At 49.8% G+C, this 25,970-nt stretch overlaps 1 protein-coding gene across 3 annotated transcripts in view; it reads right to left on the bottom strand.

Annotated features, from left to right (window-relative positions):
* Window positions 1-25,970, bottom strand: part of GART (phosphoribosylglycinamide formyltransferase, phosphoribosylglycinamide synthetase, phosphoribosylaminoimidazole synthetase) — a 1,418,226-nt gene that overhangs the window by 706,673 nt on the left and 685,583 nt on the right. The window lies entirely within an intron of this gene.

The following is a 25,970-nucleotide window of genomic DNA, read 5'->3' as shown; positions in this document are numbered from 1 at the left end:
GTAGGGGTAGACATGAATCCCCCCTTTCCTGAGGTGCGCTGCCACCACTACCATGAGCTTGGTGAAGACCCTCGGGCGGAGGTCAATCCGAATGGCAAGACCTGAAACTGAAAGTGCGAGTCACCAACCGCAAACCTCAGGTACTTCTTGTGCTTCGGATGGATCGGCACATGAAAATAAGCGTCCTTGAGGTCGAGAGACACCAACCAGTCCTGAAGTTGAAGGGCCTGGAGGACTTGAGAAAGAGTAACCATCTTGAACCTGTCCTTCCTGAGGAGTTTGTTCAAACCGCGCAAGTCCATGATGGGTCTGAATCCCCAGTCTTTCTTGGAAATCAAAAAATAAGGGGACTACCATCCCTTGTTCCTCTCCGCTACTGGCACCAGTTCAATGGCACTTTTCTCCAGAGGGATTGAATTTCCTGCGCAAGGAGCGGATCCGGACTCTTCAAAGAGATTCCCTGGTGGATTGTCTTGAGGCCTCTGCCGGAAAGGAAGACAGTAGCCGTGGGTTATGATCTCCAAAACCCACACATCTGAAGTAATGGCGCGCCACTCTGCAAGATGCTGCGTCAGCCTTCCCCCAACCGGCGAACCATGGGACATGGCCTCATGACTGAGCTGAAGCGGCTGTGGCGTTGCCTGAGGGCAAAGAGGCAACAGCCCGAGCAGCCATGGCACGTCGAGTACCTTGTTTACCACCTCTGGCACTCCTACGGTGGCCCCTTTGACTGGCAGCTCCTCTCACTTTACAAAAGGAGTAATAACGAAAGGAATCTCCCCTCCATTGCTGTCCCCTAGGACGAAAAGGCAGAGGTTGTTGAACTGCAGCGCCCAACGACTTCGCTGCAGCTGTTGAGGTCTGCAACCTCTCAAGGCTCTCGTCAGCCTTGCTGCCAAAAAGATGTTCCCCGTCAAAGGGCATGTTGAGGATCCGGGCCTGCACATCAGGAGCAAACCCTGACTTGCGCAACCACGCAAACCTGCGTATCACGGTGCTCGCCGCCATGGACCGGCTGACGCAATCTGCCATGTCCAAACCCGACTGAACAGCCTCAAACATGGCATCCGTGCCATCCTGAACCATGGCAAGGAAACCATCCCGTTCATCCCCTTAGGGAGTATGTTCAGCCGCCAAGGAAACACAGTTCCACAGAGTGTGCGTGAAACGAGACAAGGCACCAATGGAGTTGGCTGCCGGAAGCGCCATACCCCCTGCAGAAAAAACTTTCTTCGCCCAGCCATCAAAACGCTTGTCGTCCCCATCAGGAGGGATGGTAGGGTATGACGCCTGCTTGCCGGGGCCGTAGCCGCCTGCACCACCAAACTCTCCGGAGTAGGGTGCTTGGACAAGTAGCAGGGGTCACTACTGGCTGGGCGGTATTTTCGCGGCAAAGACTTGCTCACTGCCGGGAGACTCTCCGGAGCAGTCCAAGCCGCCGCCACCCTCCTCTGTAGAGCCATATGAAGTGGCAGTACGGGGTCAGTTGGTGGACCAATGTCGAGGATATCCGTAAGGTCATCCTGAACAAACTCCCCTGGGGAGCAGGCCATCCTAAGTACTCGGTGACCCGTGACATAAGGCGCCGGTACGAAGAATCGGCATGATTGCCAGGCTCAGGCCTACAAAACTCCACCTTCGGAGACGTGTCCAGCCCACTAGCATCATGCAGACACTACCTCAGGTCCTCAAACTGGCTATGGCCCGAGAGAATCTCGTCAGGCACCGTGTCAGGCACCATGCCATCATCAGAGCCGTCATCCACCTCTGAAATGAACTCCAGATGGTGGTAAGAAGGCATAGAACTGGAACCAAAGCCATGCTTGACCTTGGCCAGAGCCTTTCTAGGTGGTTCCCCCAAGCCACGGGGTACCCCCGTCGACACAGCCCCGAAAGGCATCGAGGACGTCGAATGAATCGGCGCCGAGAGAATCGGCGTCAACACAGGCCTCGAAGGCGGAGCCCCGAGTGTGTCCCGCGACATCCTGGGCGCCGACGACTTCCTTGGAGGCGGAGCCTCGAGAGTCCGTCGACGACCTTTATCGCCACAGGCGTCGATGTCTTCCTCGTAGACTTCACAGGTTCACGCGGTCTCAAGCGCGTCGAGGACCGGGACCTGGACCGGGCATGCCGAGAACGATTCCCCTTGTCCGAGTGGGACCTTTCCAGCGAATCGTGACGACCACCGAGCCCGAAGGCGTGCGAGCGGCGTCTATCGACTAATCACGACCGACCCCACTCGGAGGCGCGGACGGACCAGTGCCCTGCGATTCGAGAATCGCCAACATTTTCTTCCAGAAGGAAGCCCATTCCTCTGATGTCGCATGCTTGGTGGGGTAAGCGACCCGCCGACGGGCAGAGTCCTTGGATGAGGACGGGGAAGGAAACCGATGACGGCACTTCCAGGAGTGCCTCAAAGAGGCAGAGGAGTGGCGAGACCGACCCCGGGACCGAGACCCACTGGACTTCCGACGACGACGCGGAGAGTCGCCCCTCGAGTCGTCTGTCAAAAGCCCCGCAAACCTCGACTTCCGGGGCTTGGACACCTTACCTACCGATAACTTCTTGCGCTCCCGCAAGGCTTTTGAAGTGAGCGACTGGCAGTCGACACAGTCATCCGTGCCTTGGACCCACAGTCCCCGCACTTCTTAAAGCCTGGACGCGGTGTGGAAGGCGAGGTAGACATCTTCACGAAGAAATATTTCACAAACAGGTTCGAAGAACCAAGAAAGCAACAAACTCCAAAGAGTAGAGGCGCGCCGAGATTCCCAAAGCGAAAACGTTCGCGGAAAAAACGGAACTGAGGCTACGGACGTTGTGCATCCTACTTATAACATGCAGTGACGTCGGCCGTCGGAGGAGGTCCTCGAGGGTGGCGTATCAACGTCATCGACGCAGGACGCAGACGCGGAAGATTTTCCAAAGCAGCACAGCTGTGGTGATTACTGTCATAGATATGGAATACGTCGGAGGACCCAATCCCCTCGAAAAGCTACTACGGTGAGTAATGCATTTCTTCCGATACTTGTGAATCTGCTTAGAATCACATGCTCTGCATAGACTAGCGAGCAGTACCCAGAGATGGTGGTGGGATGGGTGAAGGAACAGCTTCAAAGATGTCTTAGCACTGCTTGTCCCACCTGAGAATCAGACCTAGAGTGTGTATCCAGGCAGTAGTGTTGTGTGAAGGTGCGTACAGAACTCCAGGTTGCTGCTTTGCAAATGGAATCTAGAGGAACATTTCCAATGAAGGCTGTGGTAGCCCCTGTGCCCCAAGTCGAGTGTGCTCTAGTCATGAAGGGAAGATCTCTCTTGGCAAGTGTGTAACACAGTGTGAAGCAGTTTACGATCCACTTGGAAATAAATGATTTAAAAACAGGTGCCACTGAAACGAAGAACTGTTTTGTTTTTCTTAGTGGCTTCGTCTTTTACAAACAGTAGATAACAGCCTTAAATCCAATGTGTGGATGCTTCTTTCCGCCACGTTATTGGGGTTTTGGAAAAAGGTGGGTAGTTCTATGGACTGGTTTACATGGAACTTGCGAGATAAATTGGGCGCAAAGCGAGGGGGTGCGTGCAAAACCACTTTGTCTTTGTGAAGTGATGAATTGGTCCTGAACTGAAAGGGCCTGCAGTTCACTAACTCTCCTTCTAGAGGTGATCACCACCAGGAAGGCAGTCTTATATGTGAGTGCTTTAAGGCTATCCATGTGCATTGGTTCAAAAGCAGGTCCCATCAGTCTGGTAAGAACAACATTCAGGTGCCACACGGGAGCTGAGTTGGAGATGGGGGCATGAAGTCTTTCTACCGCTTCCATAAAGGATTTAATTACAGAAATTCTCAACCATGAAACCTTGCTTTGGGACGTGGTGTAAGCCGAAAGCGCAGCTAAGTTTACTTTAAGAGAATTGAAAACCAGTCCTGAATCTAACAGGTGAGTTAGGTAAAGGACGATATCTTTACATGATCAATATATATATATATATATATATATATATATATATATATATATATATATATATATATATATAGATAGATAAAGCGCTTCCATTTGCTGTAGTAGCAATGTCTGGTGGTCGGTTTCTGTGCCTCTCGGAGTATGTCCATGCATCTCTGAGGGACCTGAAGGTGCCCAAACTCTATGACCTCAGGAGCCAGGCTGCTAAATTGAGTGTTTGAGGGCATGGACGTAGTCTCTCTCCCTGATCTTGACAAAGCATGTTGTACGGGCACAGCAGCTTCCTGGGAGGGGAGACCAACATTGCCATGAGATGGGAGAACCAAGGTCGGCGGGCCCAAATAGGGGCCACCAGGATCATCGTGACTGGTTCTTGTGCATTATTCTGTTGAGCATGGAAATCAGGGCTGGAGGTTGGGGGGTGGGGGGGCGCGGAGCGTAGACACATTTCCTGAACCATGTTATCCAAAGACTGTTCCCCTTGGAGCGGTTCTGTGGGTACCTGGAGGTGTAATCTGGGCATTGGGCGTTCTCCAGTGTGGCGAATAAGTCGATCTCTGGGAAGCCCCCTTCTGCAAAGGCGTCGAGTAAAATGTCCTCCTGTAGCCACCACTCGTGCTCTACGGGTAGGGGGAAGTCTGCGGAGTACATCTGCCAGAAGAATGAATTCCCCTGGAACATGATGTGAAAGGCAAAACAGGTTGTGTTTGAGTGCCCGCTTGCAGATGTTTTGGGACAGTTTGGACAGCCCTAGAGTGTGAGAGCCCCCTTGTTTATTTAAGTAGTACATGGCTGTAGAACTTTCCGTTAGGACTAGAACTCTCTTCCCCTGGAGGTGTGTGTGGAAGGCCTTCAGGGCCTTGAACACTGCTAGTAGTTCCAGCAGGTTGATGTGATTGGATGCCACTGCTGGAGACCCCACACCATGCGCCACCTGTTGAAGGAGGTGACCCTGCCACCCCGTCAGATGTGTCTGTGGTGAGAGTGGCTTCTACTGCGGGGGTGTTGAAGGTTTTCCCCTGCAGAAGGTTTTCCCCTGACCACCACTGCAGAGACTGAACGAGGGCTGCCGAGACAACTAGATCGTCCCAAAGGCCGCTGGCCTGACACCATTGGCTCGACAGCCACTCATGCATGGGGCGCATGCACAGACAAGCGTGAGGAACTAGGTAGACGCAGGAAGCCATCAACCCCATCAGTCGCATAGCATTGCATACGGTCTCCTGGTGACTGGCTACATAGTGAGGGATCTGGAACAGCATATTTTGAACCCGCTCGTTGGAGGAAAAGACATGCCCATCTTTGGTCCAAATTACAGCCCTCAGAAACTGTTTCACTTGGCTGGGGGTTGGACTGGATTTCTTCTCGTTGATAGAGAATCCTAGGTCCATCCCCTAATCCCAAGTCTGGGTCTTGATCAAAGGGGTTAAGCTCTTCACAAGAATCCTCCTGGGTTGGGTTATCTGGGACATCCAAGATGTCTCTTTGGTGTCCCTGTGCAATTTGGAGAGGATGGGGCAGGAGTTCACTTCCCTAGGTCTCTGAGGTATAATATATCTGTGCGAAAAGTCAATGAACTGACATTTTGTCCATATATTGCTCAAACTTGCCCCTGGTCCATAGAGAGGAAGCTGAAGGGTCAGGAGGAGGGAAGGGCTTCCCAGAATGGGGCAATTTTACCAATAAGGCCTTAGAAAGGCTCTGGGGCAACAGAATAGTCCCCTCCACGAGAGGGGGTGCACTTGTACTCCGTGGCCGCCAAAATGATAGCTGCAAGGCTCCCGTGAATCTTCGGCGGCTGTATTGAAGGTTTCGACGCACCTGAAGTCACAGTCGTGGTCGGCGACTCCACCGGGTCCTTAGGCACTTGTGCGCCCTTGGATGGCGTGTCGGTGACAGTGTGTCTTTTAGGGGGAACCCCCATTCCAGAGGAATGCCCAGTCTCATGCCACAAATGTGGTTGCGGGGAGGGAGTCAACCGCAAGGTTCGGAAGGTGCCGTTGAAATTTGTGGCGGCCCTGTGGGCATTGTGCACTTCTTCGATGACTCCGGACAGGTTTTAGGGGTTGTGTGCTTGTATACACGTGGTGTGTGGGTGCCCTTGTCGCCGGGGTGCGATTTGCCCAGAACAGTCCCGGTGGCCTGTCTGTAGGGCCGGGGACGGGCAATTGGGAGTATGCAGGCTCTGCTGAGAGGTCGATGGCTTCCAATTCAGAGACATGGCTGCCAACGGATTCCTCGTCGTCCGAAGCCACAGCACCGACGGGGGAAAGAATTTCGGCCTGCATAGCGTAGGCCTCCCACTGGTTTAGTCCGCCTTTCTTTCAACGTTTTCAGTCGAAAGAGTTTACAGGCCTTGCACGAGCGGTTGTCGTGGTCACGAGGAAGACACTGACTGCATCGACAATGGGTGTCCTTCCATTTAGATTTTCCGTTACAAGACGGGCAGAATTTAAAAGGAGTCCTCTCCATAGCAGAGGTTAGCGGCAGCCAGACCAAGAAAAGAAAGAGAGGGGAGAAGGAAATACATTCTAAGAGGAATTAAACCGACGACGCCACTCTCCCTACTGTATGGGCCAGGCCAGAGGGCTGAGGCCACACGGTCAACAGTAGTCCAACAGATAGTCACCGAGCAATTGCAGATGTCGGTGGTGGCAGGAAACCCACGAAGCAGTCATAGAGAAGGTTTTCGAGGATGACTAGACGACCTTAGGTCATGGGAACGAATTTAGCAATATAAAACTCTTACGAGCTCAGCATAAGCGACCAACTAGGTTGGAGGAAAAAAGAATCTGGTGGGACCTCGACACGTGTAGAATTTTGTGTACACTAAACGTCACGTTAGGGATAGTGTTCCAGTCACGCCCATGTCGACATCCCCTTTCGATCTTCGAAAGAAAGATGCAATACTTCACGATTTCCACTAGATGTCGGAACTATATGCACAGCATGTGATTCTAAGTAGATACACAAGCATCAGAAGAACAAGTTACTTTCTTACCGGGTAATGTTCTTTCGATGGGATGTTCCGACGACGTATTCTACATCTATGACAGGTAATCACCACAGCTGTGCTGCTTCGAAAAATTATCGGCGTCTGCGTCCATGACGACTATACGCTGTCCTAGAGGGCCTCCGTCGAGTCGACATCACCGGATGTTATAAGTAGGACGCACGACGCCCGTATCCTCATGTTAGGCAGAAACCTGTGCAGTTCCCTTTGGGAATACTGCAAAAGATTTAGGACTACAGGTGTTAGCAGTAAACCTACATGGTAGCAATCTGTACCACCCAGATTTACCTGGTAGCTGTGGCTGAGCAGTCAGACTTCCCTCAAGAAGAGTTAGGCAGTATGCAAAGTATACACAATAGGCACTCAGACACAATAGCACAAGCAAACACTGACCAGAGCTTTGGTATCAAAGTATATAATTATTTATTTAAACACACACTGTTTGAAACACTCCAACACTCTTATTTGTAAAACACTCTAAACATAGTTACTATTATAATATATACAACCCTTATTCCTTATCAGACAAGTCTTAGTTAACACCACTTATTTCCAGACAGAGGTGAGCGCTTAACTATAGATGGCACTCCAATAAGTTCATGAAAAAGGGAGGCAAAAAGGCAGAATATGTGAAGATACACCACTCTAAGATTTAGGAACACTTTTAGCAAGGCAGAAGAGCAAAAGTCACTGGTGAGCCAAAGTCCATAGGCTGGTCCCATTCTTAGAGAGAGCAGAGCACACACTAGGCTTTGAAAGTCTTGCAGATAGTTCGAAAAGAGTTTAGAAAGACTCAGAAAAGTTTAGCCAGGATGTCCCAGGCTAACCCAGGTTTGAAAGCCGGGGGCTAAATCTACCCCGTACAGTCAGTGGCAAGGGAAGCCAGGCGGAACACGGTACCTTAAGTGGGAAGGATCCTCCAGCGGTGGCAGTTGTTCCTGGCAGCGGGTGCAAGTCTCAGCGTCGTCCAGGGGAAGAGAAGATCTCGACTTGGAGGAAAGATGAAGGTCGTTGCACTGCCATGGAAGAAACCAACCGCTGAGTTTTCCAGTTAAAGGTATTACCCTTTATTTCGCGGTCGTGGTAAACGTGGTATTCTGTGGTGCTTGGCACAGGCAAGGCGAAAAGACGGTGAAACTGGTTATCCCCACCAGTCAAATGAAGAAGACTCTCCGGCGGGAGATCTCCTCTGTCGTTGGGAAAAGTGGTGAGACGGTTCAGCAGGGCTCCACCGGTTGTGTCGTCATAGCAGGTCGGCTCAGCTTCTCCCTCGTCGGATTCTTAGGTCCTGTGGCAACTTCTGAAGTTCCAGTCCCCAAAGCCCTGCTTTTATGCAGAAAACCCCCATTCACTCAGCCTAGCTGTCACTCAAACATGCTAAGTGGTGAGCCGGCCGGCTCACCACTTGGGCCAATCAGGACGGAGTGCGACTTGAGTTGCCTAGGCAACTCAGTCCAGGGTGCCTAAATCCCCCTCCACCACTCCTAAGTACCCCAGACAGAGTGGCACCACTTTGGAGGGCTTCTGTGGAGAAGCCTGCCAAAAAGTGGAACAAAGGGCTCGACTTGGGTTGGAGTCACAGAAGAGAACACAAACGCCATTTTAGAACCGAGTTTTGGCAAAAAATACCAACCGGAGAATTAATAATAAAGAAATAAACTGGCGGTATGTTCGAGGCTATCGTAATTAAATAAATAAAGATAGTAGCCTCGAACAATGGTAAAATCCCATAGAGAAATATTCACGGTTGAATATAAAAAGGAGTATCCACTGCCACCAGCCAAAACTCAATCGGGGGGACGGCGACGTGCCCCCTCGACTAACAGACCCCGGGGCGATCGAATTGCCCCAGCCAGTTTGTCCACAATATGATGGTTTGTACTGGTTCTGTTCAGAATTCAAGACTAGTAAAGTCAATGGTGACTTTACATGCCCTGGGAGACAGTCAGTCCAAGGGTATGGAATCTATACTGGGGGGTCACTATGGCATCCCTGTGTTACTGCACTGAGGGTGCTGTGTAACACACATCACAAAAACACATGAAGCCCTATGGAGTAAAAGACCCCATAGCCCATTAAACACATCTAGAGTCAAAGGAACACACTCCAATCATGTCCAAGAGTGAGGGTAAAAGAGTCTCACTCTTGGCAGGAGAAAAAAATAAACCCCAAAAAATCCAACAAAGCTGCTGGGGGACTCACTAGGTTAGGAAATTCAGCCTAAACAGAGAATTCTCCCTAACACCTCAGTTGTAGTTTTTTCCCCCAGAACGTGTGGCACCAATCTTCTGCCAGTATGACTACAGAAAGCCTTGCAGAAACGTAAGCTGCAATCGCATAAGAAATTCTGTAGAGGGGCGTTGGGAGGGTTTGATGTGGAATACATCGTCGGAACATCCCATCGAAAGAATGTTACCAGGTAAGAAATTGACTTGTTCTTCGAGGGGATTGGTTCCTCCGACGTATTCCACATCTATGACAGACTCCCAATGCAGTACCAATGTATGGAGGTGGGAAAATAATTTAGAATTGTAAATGCCCAATCAAATTGCAGAATAGAGGACTGCCTTACCACAGGCAAAATCTTGCCCATGGATAGAATCCAGGGAGTAGTGTTTGATAAAAGTATGGACAGAGGCCCATGTGGCTGCTTCACAAATGTTATGAATGGGAACACCCCTCTGCAGAGCAGTAGAGCCAGCCACACCCCTAGTAGAATGGGCCCGTAAGCCTACCGGAGGTTCCTTGCCCGCAAAACGGTAACATTCAGAGAATGTCGAGATAATCCATCTGGACAAAGTCTGCTTAGTAACAGCTTGTGCCAAACGCCTTCCAGCGTATCCTACAAAGAGCTGATCGTCAGCTCTGACCGGGACATACGTGAGATGTAGAAACTTAAAGCTCTCCTAGGATCCAACCTATGGAGCCTCTCCTCTTCCTTACCAGGATGCGGAGGAGGATAGAATGCCGGAAGAATAACCTTCTGGCTCAAATAAAATTCCGACACAACCTTCAGAAGAAAAGAAGGACGAACCCTAAGGGCAACCCTGCCCATATGGAACACCGTGAAAGGTGGCTTAGGGGATAGTGCCTGCAACTCACTCACTCCGCGAGCGGAAGTAACCGCAACTAAAAATACAGTTTTAAAGGTCAACAGTCTCAAAGGACAAGAATGTAAAGGCTCAAACGGAGCTCCCATTAGGAATTTTAGAACCATGTTCAAATCCCAACCGGGCACCTGGAAAGGTGGTGGTGGGAACACATTAGTGAGCCCTTTCAGAAACTGAGAAATCAAAGGAATCTTAAAATAAGAACACTCCTCAGACGAGCGCTTAAATATGGACAGCGCCGCCAGGTAACCTTTAATGGTACCTTTAGTTAGCCCTTGTGGGCTAACAAAAGCAAAAAAGGCCGAACCACAGGAATGGCACATGAAAAAGGATCCACATTCTTAACCCTGCACCAGTCACAGAACTTTCTCTGGCCGAAAGCAACACCTCCATCACGTCTTCAGGGAGGTCCCAATCCTTATACCTCAACCTTTCAGAAGCCAAGCATGAAGGTTGAGAGACTTGACATCTGGATGGAGAACCTGAATCCCCTTCTGTGAGAGCAGATCGTCTCGGTAGGGAAGACAGTGTGGAGGGCAGAAGGACATGTCGAGAAGGTCCGGGTACCACGTTCTCCTGGCCCATGCCGGAGCAATGAGGATCATTCGGGAACCAAACCTCCGTTACGTCCACAGCACTTGCGGAATGATGGGGACTGGAGGAAACGTGCACAGCAGTGGGAAGGACCACTCCACTATGAACGCATCCCCTAAGGCTCCTCTTGGAGGAAATTCCTGCGAGCAGAACCTTTCGCACTTCCGGTTGACACTGGTGGCGAAGAGATTCACTTGTGGGGTCCCCCAAAGGGCGAAGATCTCCAAGAGAATCTCCTGAGCCAGGTGCCACTCGTGAGAGACCGTGCTCTGCCTGCTCAGAGCGTCCGTCGCCTCGTTTTCATCTCCGGCCAGATGAACTGCCGAGATCGGAATTTCCAGCTGGATGGCCCAGAACCAGAGCTGCAACGCCTCTCTGCACAGAGGGAGAGACCCTGCCCCCCCTTTTTGTTGAGGTGGTGCATGGCCATTTTATTGTCTGTCAGAATCAGGACATTCTTCCCCCACAGACGGCAGAAAAGCCTTCAGGGCTAGCCTGACGACCCTCAGCTCCAACAGATTGATATGGAGTCTGGACTCCGACGGAGACCAACGACCGTTGACTGTCAAGTCGTTGGCATGAGCTCCCCATCCCGTGAGGGATGCGCCCGTCACGATCGTCGCCTCTGCCCAGGGTAGCCAAAATGGAGCCCCCTTCATCAGATTGCCTTTGACGGCCCACCACAGAAGATCCTGGGCGACCGAGGGCAGCACCTGAACGGGATCCGACATCCTGCCGGTGGACTGTGACCACTGCATCTTGAGAGCCCACTGCAGAGATCGCATCTGCAGCCTGGCCTCTGGCACCAGGAGAATGCAGGATGCCATGAGGCCGAGCAACCTCAAGAACTCTAACGCCAGGAGACTCTGGGCATGTTGAAACTTGTTCACCATCTGCAGAATGTGAGAAGCCCTCAGCAGGGATGTGTCGAGCACTGCTCCAATATACTGGAGCCGCTGGGTACGTGTCAAGTGGGGCTTCTTTAAGTTGAGGGAGAAGCCCAGTCTGTGAAGGGAGTGGCAGTTGACTGACGGATGATCCAGGACTTGCTCGGGAGAGCGCACCCTGATCAACCAATCGTCCAGGTAGGGGTAGACGTGAATCCACCTTTCCTGAGATACGCTGCCACCACCACCATGAGCTTGGTGAAGACCCTCGGGCGGAGGTCAATCCGAACGGCAGGTCCCGAAACTGAAAGTGCGAGTCGCCAACCACAAACCTCACGTACTTCTTGTGCTTGGGATGAATCGGCACATGAAAGTAAGCGTCCTTGAGGTCGAGAGACACCAACCAGTCCTGAAGTTGAAGGGCCTGGAGGACTTGAGAGAGAGTAACCATCTGGAACTTGTCCTTCCTGAGGAGCTTGTTCCAACCACGCAAGTCCATGATGGGTCTCAATTCCCCCGTCTTTTTTCGGGATCAAAAAAATATGGGGAATACCATCCCTTGTTCCTATCCGCTACAGGCGCCAGTTCTTTGGTGCCTTTCTCCAGCAGGGATTTGATTTTCTGCGCAAGGAGCGGATCCGGACTCTTCAAAGAGAGATCCCCTGGTGGATTGTCGTGAGGCCTCTGCCTGAAAGGAAGACAGTAGCCGTAGCCTATGATCTCCAGAACCCACACATCTGAAGTAATGGTACGCCATTCTACAAGGTGCTGCGCCAGCCTTCCCCCAACTGGCGAACCATGGGTCATGGCCTCATGACTGAGCTGAAGCGGCTGCGGCAGTGCCTGAGGGCAAAGAGGCAACTGCCCGAGCGGCCTTGGCACCTCAAGTACTGTTTTCAACCTCTGGTACTCCTACGTTGGCCCCTTTGACTTGCAGCTCCCCTCGATCTACCAAAGGTAGAGTAATATCGAAAGGAACCTCCCCTCCATTGCTGTCCCCTAGGACGAAAAGGCAGAGGTTGGCGAACTGCAGCACTCAACGACTTCGCTGCATCTTTGGAGTTCTGCAACCTCTCAAGGCTCTCGTCAGCCTTGCTGCCAAAAAGATGTTCACCATCAAAGGGCATGTTGAGAAGCCGGGCTTGTACATCAGGAGCAAACCCCGACCACGCAAATCTGCGCATCACGGTGCTCGCCGCCATGGACCGGCTAAAGGTCTGCCACGTCCACACCCGATTGAACGGATTCACACGTGGCATCCTTGCCATCCTGTATAATGGCAAGAAAGCCATCCCGTTCCTCCCCTTCGGGAATATGTTCAGCCGCCAAAGAAACACAATTCCACAGAGTGTGAGTGAAACATGCTAAGGCACACACAGAGTTGGCTACTTTCAAAGCCATACCCCCTGAAGAAAATACTTTCTTCGCCCAACCGTCAAAACGTTTGTCGTCCCTATCAGGAGGGATGGTAGGGTACGACACCTGCTTTGCTGGGGCCTTAGCCACCTGCACCACCAAACTCTCCGGAGTCAGATGCGCTAACAAGTAGCAGGGGTCGCCACTGGCTGGATGGTACTTTTTCTTTTTTGCAAGGCCATATGAAATGGCAGTACCGGGTCAGTTGGTGGACCTTGGTCCAAGATATCAGTCAGGTCATCCTGCAGAAAATCCACTGGTAGCGCAGACCACCCCAAGTACTCAGTCACCCTCGACATGAGACGCCGGTATGAAGACTCGGCGTGCGTGCCAGGCTCAGGCCTACTGAACTCAACTTCCGGAGAGATGTCCAGACCACTGGCGTCTTGCAAAGATTGACGCAGGTCTTCCATCTGGCTATGACCAGACAACAGTTCGCCAGGAACCTCATCAGGAACCAAACCTTCATCAGATGCTTCATCCACCTCAGAGATGTAATCCAGAGGCTGGAATAAATCCCTGGATGAGGGCACAGAAAAAGCTTCAAATACAGGCCTCACTGACTTCTTCAAGGCCTTCCTCGGAGTTGGTAAAGCCTCCACAATAGGCATTGACGGAATCAGCGTCGATTCGCTTCGACACAGGCCTCGAGGGCGGTGCCCCGAGCGTGTCCTTAGACGGCCTTGGCACCGATGGCGTCGACGACTTCCTCGGAGGCGTAGCCTCGAGAGAGTTCCTCGACGGACATGGCGTCAATGTCTTCTTAGAAGACCTCACAGGCTCCGACGGTCTCAAGGGTGTCGAAGACCAGGACCTGGAGCGGGCATGGCTAGAGCGATCCACCTTGTCCAATCGGGACCGCAACAGCTCCCGATGATCGCGCCCACAGCCCGAGCCCAAAGGCGTGCGAGCTGTGCCCCTATCGCGTTCCCCGACTGCTTCTCACGAAGGCGCGGATGGAACGGAGCCCTGCGATTCGAAAATCGCCATCATCATCGTCCCATTCCGCAGGAGAGGAATGCTTGTTGGGACAAGCTACCCGCCGTCTGGCGGAGTCCTCGGACGAGGAAGGCGACCGGTGATGGCACTACCGCTCCCGCAAGTCCTTCGACGTCAAAGACTGGCAATCGGTGGCGTGGTCCTCGCCAAGGCACCAGAGGCAGACATCGTGCGGGTCCGTAAGCGACATCTTGGAACTGCAATCCCGACACTTCTTGAATCCCGACCGTGGGGTAGAAGACAAAGACATGATATCTTCACAAAACAACCAAGTTCAAAGAACCAATAGAAATCAGAAGAACCGAGGCGCGCCGAGATCTCCGAAGCGAACTCGTTCGCGGAAAAAAAGGAACCGAGGCCACGGGCGTTGTGCGTCCTACTTATAACATCCGGTGACGTCGGCTTGACGCAGGATGCAGAAAATTTTCAAAAGCAGCACAGCTATGGTGATTACCTGTCATAGATGTGGAAAAGCTCGGAGGAACCAATCCCCTCGAAATACATGCATGTGTAAGTGTTTTGTTGATGTGCCTTACTAATTGGGTTCACTGTACTTGTGTTAGGAAGAATTCTCTGCAAAGGCTAATTTCCCAAACCTAGTGAGTCCCCCAGCAGCTTTACTGGATTTTTGGGGTTTCTTTTTTTTCTCCTGCTAAGAGTGAGACTCTTTTACTCCCACTCTTAGACATGATTTGAGGTGTTCCTTTGTCTTTCCATGTGTTTTATGGGCTATGGGGTCTTTTACTCCATAGGGTCTCATGTGTTTTTGATGTGGGTTACACAGCACCCTCTGTGCCGTAACCCAGGGGTATCGTAGCGACCCCCAAACAGACTCCATACCCTGGGACTGACTACTGTCTCCCAGGGCATGTAAAGTCACCATTGGCTTTATTAGTCCCAAATTATGAACAGAAACCAGTACAAACCATGATATTGTGGACGTACTGGTCGGGGCAATTCGTTTGCCCTGGGGTCTGTTGTTCGAGGGGGCCCGCCTCCGTCCCCCCTGATCGAGTTTTGGCTGGTGGCAGTGGATACTACTTTTTGTATTCGACCGCGAATATATCTCTATGGGATTTTCCCATTGTTCGAGGCTACCAACTTTAATTATTTAATTTCTATAGCCTCGAACATACCGCCGGTTTATTTATTTAATATTAATTCACCGGTTGGTATTTTTTGCCAGAACTCGATTCTAAAATGGCGTTTGTGTTCTCTTCTGTGACTCCAACCCAAGTCGAGCCCTTTGTTCCACTTTTTGGCGGGCTTCTCCACAGAAGCCTCCAAAAGTGGCACCACTCTGTCTGGGTACCACAGGGTGTGTGGGAGGGGGTTTAGGCACCCTGGACTGAGTTGGCTTGGCAACTCAAGTCGCACTCTTGTGTGATTGGCCCAAGTGGTGAGCCGGCCGGCTCAACACTTAGCATGTTTGATTGACAGGCTGAATGAATGTGGTGTGCTGCATAAAAGCAGGGCTTTGGGGACTGGAACTTCAGAAGTCGCCACAGGACCTAAGAATCCGAGGAGGGAGAAGCTGAGCCGACCTGCAACGACGATACCACCGGTGGAGCCCTGCTGAACAGTCTCACCACTTTTCCCGACGACAGAGGAGATCTCCAGTCCGGAGAGTCTTCTTCCTTTGACTGGTGGGGATAACCAGTTTTGCCTTCTTTTCACCTTCCTGGAGCATCTCGTGGCCGCCTTGCCCGTGCCAGGCACCCCGGCAACCGGAATACCACGGTTTACCACTACCACGAATAGAAGGGTAGTACCTTTTAACCGAAAGAACTCCGCGGCTGGTTTCTTCCCTGGCAGTGCAACAACCTTCATCTTCCTTCCACAGCGAGACCTCCTCTTCCTCTGGACGAAACACAGCTGCCAGGAACAACTGCCCCCGCTGGAGCTTCCTTCCCACTTAAGGTACTGTGTCCCGCCTGGCTTCCCTTGCGACAGATTGTTCAGGGTGACAGTAAAGCCTCGACTTTCTAACCTGGGCTGGCCTGGGACAACCTAGCTAACTTTTACTGACTTTAATTTCATTCTTTGTGTGCGAACTATCTACAAGACTCTTTGGGCATAACCCCACTGTGTGAACCTGGACCCCTTCTGCTTGCTCTCTTCCAAGAGTGGGCCTTGTAATTGACTTCCTTGCTCGCCAGTAGAACTCTGCCTATCCTGCCTTACTGTGGTTCTTTTAAAAGTATTGAAATTTGTGTGCTTCCATAACTCTGCCCTTTTCCCTCCCTTTTTAACAACTTATTAGAGTGCCATCTTATGTTAAGCGCTCACCTCTGTCTGAAAATAAGTGGTGTCTGTCATTAAGACTTGTCTAATAAGTAATTAGGGATGTATATATATAATAGTGACTGTGCGCTGAATTTACTTACCTCTTTGTGCTAGTGTAATCTACAAGTGTGTCTTTAAATAAATAACTATATACTTTTACACCAAAGCTCTGGTCAGTGTTTGCTTGTGCTACTGTATCCCTGTACCTATTGTGTATACTCTATATACTGCCTAACGCTTCTTGAGGGAAGTCTGACTGCTCAGCCACAGCTACCAAGTGAATCTGTGTGGTACAGACTGCTACCAAGTGGGTTTACTGCCAAACACCTGTAGTCTTAAATCTTTTGCAGTGGTCCCTAAGGGAACTGCACAGGTGTCTGCCTAACAACTTGCCTACAGCTCACATCTTCATCTTAATGATAAGCCTGGCTGCTCTGCCACTCTACCAATATTCCAGCAGCAGTACAGACAAACTAAGAGTTGGGGCTCTACAAACTACTGGGATAGCTTACTAAAGTCTTACCTCCAAGTTGGACTTTAGGAAAACTCCACTAACAGAGTTCTGAGGTTCAAGTTTGGTGAACAAATTTTTAGCAACTAAAAATGTAGGATGGAATAAGGCCTAACTAGCCTTATGCTAAGGTGTGATTTCCCTACCTAAAGGAAACTAAGGATAGTCTGTGTTTGGAAGTCCAAGCAAATGTCAGTCCAAAACCTATACTTGCCCTCACGTCCAACTGTATACAATGTGTAGGGATGTCAGCATCAAAATAAGTAGTGTTCAACGAAAAGTTCAGAGGTTCTTCCAGCTCCTGGCTTGTAACCAGCTTTCCCTTCCCCAAGATTTCATGTCTTTCAGCTTTCCAAAACAACACAATTCCTTGGAACACTTCCCAGCTCTTCTGATATTGTTACTTCTCACCAGTTCACACATGTAGTTCAGTTCCTTGACTAAAAAAGCATATAAAAGTTCCCTGCAATTCAAATAGAGCTTGTTTGTGGGTGCTTTCAGTGGTTTTTCCATAAAGGGGTGCACTCGATCTAGGCGCAGTTGTCGGACCACACGGTCCACCCATTAAAGGTCACACAACTGATACACCTTACTTGCTGTTTTTCCAACAACACTGGGCCACTGCTTCAACTTGACAGTTGTGCATGATTCATTCACATATATCACACCTTTTTGGCATTGTATCATGGCTTGGTTTGCCACCATGCACTAGTTAATACACAGTTCCTTTAATTCTCTTGGCTTTTGCCAATGCTTGTTTTCTCATAATACAGTTCCCCGAACCCTCAACTTTTGACAATGTGTGTTTTTTCATATAATATAGTTCCTTATATCAGGAAGATTCACAAACTTTCTTCCACTCCGATCGGTATTCAAAAGTGCTTAAACTTGCTTTCACTCAAATCGGTATTCATAGAAATGCTTGCTTCCATGCAAATCAATGCTTATTGCTCCTTTTGCGTGTTTGCCTGCAGTCCCGGTGTTCCCCTGCTTGGTACACAAGTTCTCTCTTTCCTGTGCAGTAACTCGCTTAGTCTCCCAGAGGCTTCGCTCACCCAGCAGTGCTTCTCCTGCAGGTCAGATTCACACGACTGCTTTGCTCGGTCACACCGGTCTACCTCTTGTTAAGCAAGATTTGATGCAATAAACCTGTGGGAGACTACACCAGTCTTGTCCTCTTGGTATTAGGTAACCCACCTATTGCTATAGGTCTGTACTACACAAGTTGGTAGTGTGACTGAGCATCCAGACTTATCTCAAGAGGGGTGAATGTGAGCTGTAGAGCTGTAGCATCGAAATCCACAAATACAAGTATACAAATAACACTGACACTCATCAAGGTTTTCTAGTAAAATTATAATTTATTTAAAATAATAATTTATTTAACCTTCAGTTTTAAATGAGCATTCTTTAAAAAGGGCACTGTGCAACAATAAAAATACACTTCAAAATACGTTCTCAGAATCAAGTCAAAGCAAGTAGCTACTCTTTAGAGATTCTTCATACATACTTCCTACACCCTGTGGTGACTTCGCTAACTAGGACATTATTGACATTTATATATCACTTTCGTACTTGGTAAAATTCTGAGGTTGGTAAAATGGCAAAGTTAATGGAAGAAACAGGTTAACAGGTTCTCAGAGCATGTGAGCACTTTTAAATCTTCCAATGAAGTCTAGATAAAAACCTCTCCCAGAAATCTTAGTTAAAAACCAATGCATCACCTATGAGGGACAGTAAGAATCAAAGTCAATGGGTTAGAAGAGTCTGCAGGGAGCCAGGACAGCCAACGTCAATTCGGAACAAAGTCTATAGAGCTGAGGCACTTCTTAGATAGCAAACAAGTCTTGCACAAAGTTAGAGTTTGTTGTAGAAAATCACTATTGGGCCAGAAGCTGTTATAATTGTGAAAGTTAGAGTTAAAACCAACTATAGAAAGCAGATACTGCAAGTCTTAACTGAGGAAAGCAAGCTACAGACAAAGAGGTTTAAGTTCCCCTTAGTCAGAACAGTACCTTAAGTTAGAAGAAGAGGATCCAGCTGACTTCCGTCTGGATTGCAGTGTTGCAGATCCGGTGTTCCTGGGCCTCAGTAGTAGGGACAAAAGGGAGGACGTCTGGAGGACTCCTGCACAACAGTTCAGAGGTTGGCGGCAGCTACGGGCTGTTTTCAGATCAGCGGCACTTCGCGGTTTCAGTGCTCGGTCAACAGGCCGGCTTATAGACAGCAGCAAGGAAGTACAGCCAGTTGGCGAAGGTCCTCCAGCAAAGTTCGTCTCGGGGTTAGTTGGTCCCACTAACCCAATGGAAGAAGTAGGCCCTTCCGGAGCTTCGCTTGTCGATTAGGAAAAGGAGTTTCAGCATAGCAGCAGGGCTTCACAGGGCAGTTCGACGGTCCAGGAGGAAGCAGCAAGCTTCTCTTCACGATTCCTTTGTCAGATTTTTCTTCCAGTGGTCGACTGTCTTCAGTTCAAGAAGCCTCGCCTTTTATGCAGGTTTCTCCCATTCATGCACAGCCTAGCTGTCACTCACACAGTAGGGTGGCTGTCCTGGAAGGGCAGCCAGCCAATCAGGACAGGGTGCATTCAGGTAATCAAGGAGACAAAGGACAGGGGCGTTTCGGGCACCTCCCCAACTTCCTGCCCTTCCAGACACACTGGAGCCAGAGGCGGGTTTCAGCACTGAAGCCCGCCAAAGGCAAAAAGCCCACCAAAGGCAAAACGAACAAAGGGTTTCAACCTGGTTTGGCACGCAGAGTAAAATCTAAGACCGACCTCACAAACAAGAAATGGCAAAAAAAAAGACTGCAGCCATTTTGACAAAATGCTCACCCATGGGTGCTACACTGCAGCTGAGGATTCAGCCTGCGGTAGAAAAGAACAATGGTAGGAAAATTAAACCACTGCCACGAGCCATTAAAAGTCGAGAGGGTAACAAATTGTACACAAGTAAGTAGGATAATGGGCTACTAAGCAACCCCCCAAGCACTCCACATAAGATGGTGTGTGCTGGACCTACAAAGAGAAAAGGTAAGTAAAGTCAATTTCACTTTACTATTCTTGCAAACTGTAGTTAACGCAAAAAAAGGCATTTCAACCTTAAGAGAAATCTAAAGGATTTCTTTGCGATACTGCACTGAAGGTGCTGCATGTCACCATACAAAACGTAGATGCCTATGGAGTTTGTCAGACTCCAAAAACAAAGGAAATATAAATCCAGGGTTAAAATGAAAAGGGCCTGCAAAAGAGCTGGGGGGCCTCTATGGTGGGAGGAATTTGTACTATAATGAACATTCTCCCTAACACCTCATGGTCCACCACCGGCCTCCAGCGTCCTTAAGCTTAGTTTCCCGCTGCATAAACTCTGCATCTTCCAAAAGGTGTTGAGCGCTCTGCTTGCCACGCTGCTTTTCCGGAGGTCTTCTTTCATCCAGCAGTCCATAGCCCTGCTTCCACAGCCGACAAAATTTCCACAATGCTTCCGGCTTTTAAATTTATGGCCACCATGATTGGTGCAAAAAGGACCGCTCATTGTTGAAACTGTAGTCCTGCCTTACGCTTGCGAGCCTACTCCTCGTCCCAGTACACAACTGATGTCTGAATGTGTTTGTACTAATAAAATTAGGTCTAATCTAGTTGGTCTCTTCCTCGTTCCAGTACTGAACAGGTGTTTCTTGGGGAATGTTTTAAGGGGAAGGAATGACACCAGCCTACAGAGGCTTGAAGGATAGAAGATTTGTTATGAAAAGGAAATGGGGGATACCATTTCTAACCCAAGGACGTCTCCTCCCACCCAGGTGATCCCCCGCGCTCGTATACCCCAGGGTAAGGATCCAAGAGCGACAGCCTTTCCCTGGCCACCAGAGAGGAGGCTACAGGGGGAAAAGAAGTGAGGACGTCCTCAGGTTCCTCACAGGAGCAGGAGAATCCATTGGGATAGGGGACACGGATTCAATGGTATATGGGACATCAACACATGCAAGTTTTAGTCCTCGGATTATAAGTATTTAATACCACAGTTCTAGGTGCCTGTACATTACTCAAAGACAAAATCAGGGGGCAGCTGAGTGGAAGTCACCTGATGAGAATGAACACCCAATAGCCGAAAAGATGAATGCTCTGAGAAAACCAGTGGGGGGGGGGGGGGGGGGGGGCAGGGGAGGGTTTGGGGTGTTGACCTTGCCAGTGTACTAAAAAGATTACCTGGCAGTACCGTAAAGAATTTTGAGGAAGGTCAAAATACTCTCACAAATAACTAATCTCTGACTTCACTGAAAAAGGAATGTCTTCCCTTTTTCTATGTGTATCAGACTGGTTTGAAGTCTTTGGTACAAAGCAGTTATCAGTTTTTTACTGGGTAAATCCTTTCATTTCATTAATAACCGCATTGGCAATACAAAGGATGAGGTGTCAAAACCACCCAATGGTACCAAACTTCACTGACTACCAAATGCTTCTTGTGAGGGGATTTGGCAGACACTTTCGTAAACGTTGGGTCTTGCGAGCCTCTTCAGATCTGTGCTGAGGCTGCAAAACATTCTTTGGTCCTGTGGTCCTTTTCTTGCCATTCGTACCCACAATTGCCCACAAGGAGGTACTTTTGTATTCCTGCCGAAGTGTATTTGAAAATTGAGCCATCCACATGTGGATGGCCTTCTGATACAGGGACGTCCACAAATCTGGGGGTGAGAGCTTTATCCCAGTACCAACAGATGGCCTTGGTGCATGTACCTTTGAAGATACTCTAGTCTCCCTCCAGTGCTTCACAAACTCAGTCGCTAAAGTGTTGAGGCACAGATTATTCCTGTAAAGTTGGTGTCCCAGTGATTAAACCCAGGGACAGTAGGTTAAAACCAACATCTTGGAGACTGTAAACACTACTGTACAGGGAGAAGGGGAAAGTGTTCATCATGAACATGAGTGACCTTAAGAAAGGAAAATCAGCACTCACCAGCACATTCAAGTGGGGGAATTCCAGAGTGTGTCTAATGTTAAATGTACTTCTTTTTTGCTTAATCTACTATCCTTTCCTTGGTTAAGATGTCAAACTATCCTTTGTACAACTGATCATAATTGTGTACCAGTTTACATAACAAAGCGAATGATACAAAAAACATTGACAGATTCAAAGAGCTCTCATAGCTGCTCCCTTTGCATGTCAAGTGTTCCGTGGTCTACACTAGCAATGCTTCTCATGAAGTGCATACAAACTGAAGCTCAGCACAGTACGTCACTATGCATTCAGTGCCATGTTGGGTATGGCTAAAACCTTGAGCTTAGGCAGTATGGTTTGGATCTAGTGCCACACCATTGAGTGGTGCAGTTTGCCTTCAGGCCTAGGAGATATAGGGAAAAATAAATGTATGAGAGACTGCTCGCCAAGACCCAGTGTATCGTAGGACGGAAAAGGGTGCCTTGAGCGTCTGGCCGATATTACAAGTGTTGACAAGTAATGTAAATATGGCATGGGCATTTTGTTTTTATTATAAAGATGCATTGTGAGGGGTCTCCTCTTGTGGAAAGGTTCAGCTCTTCTATTTTCATTCAAGTGCAAGTATGCCAGCTTGTTTTATCACAGGGTTATGACCAGCATTTATAAATGTGAACTTGTGATTTAAAAAATGTCTTCTTTGCTGTGCAATAACTCGTGGAGAAAAGTCCTTCGGAAAATAAACTTCTGTGAAGGCATCTTGAAGCAAGACACAGACAACAGACTTACAGTTCAAAGTAAAATACTTTATTAAATCAAATGTCAGGATGGTAGAAGGCCAAACTTAACCTATGCTAAGGTGGAATTTCCCTACCTGAACAAAACGAAGGAAAGTCAGAGTCAAAGAATTCAACTTGAAAAGTGTCTGTGTCCAAAACCTATCCTTGCACTCACAACTAAAGCTAAACAATTTGTAGAGATAGCAATAATAAAAGAAATAGTGTTTAACTCAATGTTTTGAGATTCTTCCAGCTCGCCGCTCTCTTTCAGCTCCACTTCCCCAAGTGTAATTAAGTTCCACAAAGATTACCATTCTCAAGTTCAAGGTGATACAGTTCCAAACAATCCTCGGGGTTCCCTTGCCCCAAGTTCCAACCAACACAGTTTAAACACAAAAGGTCTTGAGGCTCCATTCTCAAGACAATACATGTAGTTCCTCAAATCTCAGGATTCCCTTCCTAAAGACTTTAAATTCATCACCACAATGTCCTTGGTTTTCAGCATTCAGGGCTCATTGGTCTAGGCGCAGTTGTCAGACCACACAGTCCACCCATCCCAGTTCGTGCAACCAGGATCCCTGGGCTCTTCAGCCCACACAGGTTCTTTGGTTCTTTCTCCTGTGCACCAGGTCATCTTCACTTAGTTCCTCTTTATCTGCCCCTTGGTTTTATGTGCTGATTTACACTCATCTGGCTACTCTGTGTGGCTCGTGGCTATGCCGTCACACACCTCTTGCCAGTCTTTGGCCTTGCTGCACTGCATTCAATCTTAAAAGTTGACTTTGAGGAGGGGGGGCAGGCTTTGCTCATACCCCACCTTTTATATCGCTTTGTCACACTCGCGCCCTTTCCTGTAATTCTTTTTGACATGGGCACTTGGGCGATCCTCTGTTACTTGCTTTGCCCATAAAGTTTTATTCCATTCAGTATTTAAAGGTAAGGTTCGCTCAGAAATGTTATTGTCCCCATCGATCGGGCATGTATTTTTAAAAATAATATAATTGATCTTAAAATAAATTCCTTTGCATTTTACCTTCGTTTTCCTCACATTTACACATGCGAAAACAACACGCCGCTATCTTGTGCTAATCTTATCCGTTGATACATCGCCCTAAATTCAAGTGCCCTCGTGGCAAGAATATAGATCGCCCGCCCCTCAAACTGATCTCACCGGCCGCGTATGCCCTTTTTCACAATGCCAATGCACGTCTCGTGTCAACGCCCTCTGCGCGCAAGCTAGTGATGTGCCTCCATGGAAATGCCAAGACGTCTCTTTCCTCGACAAGTATAAACAAACCCTTTTCGATCACACAACAATGGAGTTTATTTTTCCTTTGTGTCCATGTATTTAGTTTCGAGCCGCCGTGACTTGTTTCTGCTCTGTTCAGCTATCTTCCCAGTTCGACACCCTGTAAACAGGTACTTTGATTATCTGACTGATTAAACTCAACAGTTGCTTTTATTTAAACAGGTTTTATATACAAAAGACTTTACCAAACCAATTTAAATTCAACTTTTACAAGGCATATTTTTTACATGTGCATGCAAAAATGTTCAGTTTGTGCCTATTCTTCATGTCTTTGCACTATGGGTTTTTGTAACAAGGCAGTGTGTTCTCTTCTTCTTTAATAGTAGTAATTGTATACAAACACATTCTTATATTTCTGACTGTTGATTTTGTACTTCAATATTCAGGAACTGGGGGGCGCTGTTGTGCGCCGAGCAAGATGGCCGCCTGATGCGTGAGCTCTGTGGCGAGCGGACCTCATAACCCTGTTTTTTGGTGCTTTTTCTGACTGCTGCCGTGTACGGGGCACACGACTTTATTGCCACTGCTTCGGGGATCCTGTGGACCCGGTCCTGCTGCGAACCGGAGCCGGGAGGGGCTTTCCCCGACTCCGTAGTGCCCATCCCCCCGCCTGCGGCGCTCCTGCGCGCCTAAAACCCAGCCCCGGCGGAGAGTGGACGTACCCGCCTGGGGCCCTGCCGCGCTACTTCCCACATCTGCCAGTCATCGGTGGGGGCCGGCGTGCCTCATCCTACCCGGCGGCGGGGTCGACGGAGACCTGGGATCGTGATCCGCCGGCCGAGCTGTTGCTTCTGCTGGGACGGGGCGGCCTGGGGCGCGCCGCCCCCGTGTCCCTGGAGGGACGTCGGGCCTGTGGTGCGGCCGCCCCGCTCTCTCTCCCCTGCTGCATACTTCATCTCGGGGCCTCCTTGCCGTCTCCGGGGGGTCTCCGCGGCCTGTGGGGAGGTCGCTGGAGCCTCTCCCCCCGACAGCACACGCTGCGCTGCTGGAGCGACGCTGCCTCCAGGTACGTGCTGGGGAGGCCCCATTGACTTTTCGCGCCTGAACTACTGCCTCCCTACCTCGGGACTCTGGGTTCGCCCCTCTCTGGCGGGCCTTCCCCTCTGCGGTGAGGGGTGTCGGAGGCCCACGAGCAGCGACTACCGGCTCCGCCTGGTGAGCCCCGACCTTCCTGGCTCTCCTGCTTTGAGGCCCAGCTCTTGCCCTCCCCCCCCCTTGGGGGGCTACTCGGCCTTCACCAACTTCACATTGCTTCTACCTTGGCTGGAGTCCCTCGTCCTGTGTGGCCCTATCGTTCACTGGGGGCTGGCCTCTCCCCGCTCCATTGCTTTGGGGGCTGCTGCCACTCCACCCGGAGTGATACTCTGCAGAGGGGTGCCGTCAATACCGCTGGACCCCACTCTCCCATCTCTGGGATCTCCCACCTTCAAGGCCCCCCACTGGTGTCTTCCACACCTTCCCGATCGGGCTGGAGCCCTGCGGTCTACACTTCTCCGGCATAGTCTCGTGGCCACGACATTCCCTGCTTCCCTCTCTTGTTACGCACCCTACCTGGATTATCGGCTTGCACGGCCTGGGATCCCCCCGTCCCCCTCTCGGGGCTGCTAGTGGTTCCTCCTTTACCCCACTCAACCATCACCCTTGTCAAAATGACCAAAGGGGGCACGAGGAAACAGAGCTCCATCAACATGTTTGCGAAGGCAGCTGCGAAATCTCCGGAGGACTCCATTGAGCAGACCCCTGCTGCGTCATCGCCCGCAGTGGCACCGGAATCCCAAAACATGATGGACTTTATCAGGGAGGGCTTCACTGCCCTACACTCAAAACTGGATGATATGAACGGCACAATATCTTCGATCAAGGCCCACATCGAGAGGACCGATAGTCGCGTGTCTGAGGTCGAGACACGGGTCGGCTCCGCCGAGGATGCACTGGGTGCACTGCGCTCCGAGGTTGTCGCTCTCTCGGGCCGAGTCCTCGAGGTGGAGAAGAACAACGAGGACTTGGAATCCCGCTCAAGGCGCAATAACCTTCGTATTATTGGGGTCCCTGAGAACGAAGTACACGAGCCAATGGAGGACTTCGTTGAGCACACATTAATGTCACTTCTGTACTCACCCAAGCTATCCCCTCACTTCGCTATTGAGCGGGCGCACCGTGCCCTTTCCGCTAAACCCAA

Source organism: Ambystoma mexicanum, chromosome 7p, assembly GCF_040938575.1.
Source record: "Ambystoma mexicanum isolate Mex_15411 chromosome 7p, UKY_AmexF1_1, whole genome shotgun sequence".
NCBI classification, from domain to species: Eukaryota; Metazoa; Chordata; class Amphibia; order Caudata; family Ambystomatidae; genus Ambystoma; species Ambystoma mexicanum.
Note: the sequence above shows the minus strand (reverse complement) of the source record. Positions and strands in the feature narration are given on the sequence as shown.